General features: G+C 35.8%; 1 non-coding gene across 1 annotated transcript; it reads left to right on the top strand.

Annotated features, from left to right (window-relative positions):
• The first annotated feature begins 1,996 nt into the window (after window positions 1-1,996).
• On the top strand, window positions 1,997-2,065 carry LOC123648732. Its single transcript, XR_006738751.1, has one exon. It is a non-coding gene; the product is annotated as a small nucleolar RNA SNORD26 (small nucleolar RNA).
• Window positions 2,066-4,405: the final 2,340 nt, after the last annotated feature.

Raw genomic sequence — 4,405 nt, 5'->3', positions numbered from 1 at the left:
TAGTGAAGGGTTTTCTATATTTTTCTTTTTCAAGTTGTAGAGCACTTTTCATTCTCCAGTTTTATTTACTTTTGTATGGAAAGCACTGGAAGTTGCCTTGGTCCTTGCCACTTACGGGTTTTATAATCTTGGGCAAGCCCCATAAAATCCCTTTCTCTCTGTTTCTTCTTGCTTATGCAACACTGTATCACATGCTATGAAAATTAGCTAATGTACGTGGGATTACAGAAAGGGAGTAGAGAAGGAAAGGGCAGGAGGGGATAGGAGAAAGACTAAGAAACAGAGAGACAGAGACAGAAATGCAGAGTGAGACCTAGAGAGAGATATATAGAGACAAAGAGAAAAGTAAAAAATATATCTAGGCGCTTAGAAAAGGCTTTTTATTTCCTCTTGGTTGCTGCCTAAATACCTTATGGGGGCCTGATATGGATTCAGTTGTGTCCTCCTAAAACTCGTATGTTGAAGTCTTCCAATGTGACTGTATTTATAGATAGGTCCTCTAAATAACTAAGTAATTAAGGTTAAGCAAGGACATAAGGATGGTGCCCTGGTATGGTATATATAAAAAAGCCAGAGGACTCCTGCTTTCTCTCTTACTACACCATGTAAGAACACAGTGAGAAGGCCACCATCTGCAAGCCAGGAAGAGAACCCTCACCAGAAACCAAATCAGCTTCCAGAGCTGTGAAAAAATATATTTCAGCATTTAAGCCACCCACTCTATGATATTTTGTTATGGGAGTCTAAGCAGACTAATACAGGGCCCCAATGGCTACTAATATCTCATGCGGGACACCCAACACAACAAAAGGTGTAGGCTCTGCTTATGCTTGAAAAATGTAAGGAAAACCATAGATACCTTGCCATACGTTATGATAACTTTTGCTTGTTTCTATTTATATTTAAATTGTATAATCAAATTCACTGTTATAAAAATAAACTATAATATATTTGGAAATAAAAAAATTTGGAAACATTTTTAAAGGACAAAATAACTCTGAGGTAACACATCTATGTAATAGTTCAATTTGCTGCATTTATTATACTTTTATTTAGATGATCTCAAAAAGGTGTCAATTGTTTGTGATCATATACAATGAGTTAATTTTAATTTATGTGTGTGTGTGTGTGTGTGTGTGTGTGTGTTAAACATTCCATTAACATTTTCTGTTTACTTGAGGTAAGATCCTATTACTTCATTCAATAGATGATTGAGGTTATCAGTTTGGAACAGACAACATAGCTTTATTCATATATACTTATTTCTACCATATTTACCATAGCCACATTGTCACAGTGTTTTTCAGTTACACTTGGATTGAATTATTTTCTATCTTCTCTTAACATTCAGTGAGTTTACAACTTCTATTTTTAACTTTTGTTCTTCCTTTTCTGGTTTTCTCACATAGACTTACGCCAATTTGGTTCCTACCCTACATAATAAAATAGTTATACTGGAAAGCTATTTTTGCATTTTTAGGACTATAACTTTCTAAGTGAAAAGGCATAGCAGTAGCTTATAAAGCAGTTTTCTATGGCCACAGGAGAGTTATTTTTTAAATCTGCAATGGTCTCTTGGACCCAAAAATTATTTATCCGTTTGGGAGAAATAAGCTAGAAAATATAGACAAATAACCAAATTTTTTATTGTGTACAATCTTTTGAATGAATTATTGGTCAATTAGTGAATTTGATTTAGTAGGATTATAGACCAGCCTAGCAATGCCTTATAATCAGGGAATAGCAGAGGAGTTAAAACATATGGTTCACCAAATTTCTATCATTGTGTCACGTCCTGAGGAATCCATGGTGCGTATTCAGCAGTGGGAGCCTTTCCATTCAACCTGGGCATTCTGAGGCTATTAACCAGGGTATGATTGCTGTTCACTGTGGCTTGGTAGGCTGGGACTCCTCACTGAAATCATTGTATTAGTGAAGATGCTTTTGGATCCAAATGTCTGAAAACTAACTTGAGCTCGTTTCAGCAAAATCAGGAATATATTTTAAGAATTGAACTCTCTCTTTCTGATGGATTGGTGGAGAAAGCACAAAAATTCTCAGTAGCACTGTACACAGCAAATGTCTGGGGTCTTCTGGTTTTCAGTTCTGAAGTGTTAATGAAGAAGGGTGTTCCCCCCTCAGGTGTTCTGCTCAAAGGAGCTTACTGATGGAAGAATAGGGCAAGAGCCATCTTTCTGCAAAGCCAGCATTGCAAGTGATGCTCCAGCATCTCATAACCTTTTCTGAGGAATTTAACTGCTTATCAGGGTGAAGACAGGTCATCCCAATGATGACAATATACTCCTCTATCTTAGGATGCCCACTGATCCACGCAGGGTCCAAGTCCTAGGAAGAGTTGAACAGTGGAGCAGCTCGCTCCTGTGTACCATTGAAAAGCCTCTGGAGTTGAAAGCTACTGTTACCTGTAAACTGCTTGTTGGTCCAAAGGTCCAGCACTTTGTCTGGAGTTCCAGAATGATTTTAGGGAAACTAAGCCATGTTTCTGCTCAACTCTACGCTGAAATCAGAGGTCTGCAGAAAGCACAAGGTGCATATAAATGCTACATGAGCACTGGCTTTGAGATAAGTGATATTGAAACAATTGCTGCCCATCCAACACCAGACTCCCTGTACCATAAGCCATAACTGCAACGTTAGTGGGACAGGAGACTGCTTTCAGTAACTTTCTCCTGAGAGACTGCCGACCATGCACTGCTGTGCACTTAAGTGCATTCGTGCCCCTGCTTTGCCTTTTAAGGTATAGGGCCTAATTGTAATACATTTAAACATAAGTTTCTACTCCAAAGTGAATATGGGTCATATGTAACATGTAGGGATAAAGCTCTCCTTTTCTACATTTATAAATCTCATAATTTTTCATTTGATAGTTGACTTCCTCTGCAAGAATCTAAGTCTTGGAGAACATTAGAAAGAGAATTTTCAAGTCATTTATTGTACAACTTAGCTGTTCAAGTTAGTATACTATCATTTTAGTCTTCATAATAAAGTTGCTTTCTTAACCTTTAAAAAATCAAGAATATAATGACTCACATAACTGGGAAGTACAGAGGTTAACTTGGCTTAATGTGTGACAGAGTTAAGAAACCAAATAATGTAGTCATAACCCTATTTCCAAAAATCCCTCTTGACTGCTTTCCTCTGTGTAGAGAGAGAGGGTTTCTCACATAGGGCCCGGGAAAATGGTTATCAACCAGTTTAAACATACATGGCTCTTATAGCTCATGGGCTAAGAGGGTGAGATCCTTTGATTTTTTTTCTTTCTGGATCTCATGACCACGTCAAACTACATATAGTAGGGGTGGGGAGCTGGGCAAGGTTCCATGATAGACCTGCCATCTGGAAAAGATGGAGCTGTAAAGAGGTGATTTCCAGAGTAAAAAAATAGGTTAACTTTCTTAGATTACAGGCAAAGAATCACTACAGACGTAAACCTGTAGATGCTTGTTTTAGCCACTCTGGAACGTGTTATTAAATATAAATGGCTATACTTGTGTGAAGTCTTCATTTAATAGCACATTTTCTTGAAACCAAAGAGAAAGTTAGAGGAGTGTTTTTGCTTAAAACTGGAATGACTGAAGAGTTGCCATTGTACTAATGAAGCTGAAAAGAAAGCAATTAAAAATTCAAATGTCTGAATAATGGCATCCATTAAACCTGCATTATACTGCTATTAGCTAAGGGACCCTATTATGTCATACAATAGATGTTTGAGAGTATCAGCTCAGAAAAGATAAAATTGCCTCATTTACATATGTTTATTTTTGTCATATTACCATAGCTATGTTTCTTTAATTTTTATAAATCATATTAGTCACAAGCTATACTCAATTTTGTTGCAGAGTACTAAACATAGTTTCTATAAAGAAATGTAGATATAAACATTCAAAAATTAGTAGTTTTTTTATTGACAACAATATATAGCGTTACGTTTATAATGTTTGCATTCTTTTCATACTTTAATGAGGTCACCACTCTGACTTCTCTTAGATTAGTTGAACTATAATTGAAGGCATGACATGGAAGTTTTAAAAGACACTATTAGCTATTAATACTTATCTTTCAACTAAAATATTATTAAATTTTTATTACAAAATAACAGTACCTTATGAAAACTTCATGCACACTGTAATGAGACTTCTACCTATGAAGCCACATGGTATCAGAATTCAAGTTCCAAAAACAGAAGCAAAAAGGTTGTGGTTAATTCGTTAGTATATGGAAAAATATAAACTCTGATTATAAAACTAGAAGTTGTAAGAACATATTGATATACAACATTGAGATATACTACTATTGCATTTATATCTACTTTAAAGAAAGGATGCATTTATAGGTCAACTATCCAATTTGATTGTTTTCACTTTTTTTTTCCACTTTCTTGACC

This window comes from Lemur catta, chromosome 12, assembly GCF_020740605.2.
Source record: "Lemur catta isolate mLemCat1 chromosome 12, mLemCat1.pri, whole genome shotgun sequence".
NCBI lineage: Eukaryota > Metazoa > Chordata > Mammalia > Primates > Lemuridae > Lemur > Lemur catta.
This window is presented reverse-complemented; position numbering and strand designations above follow the sequence as displayed.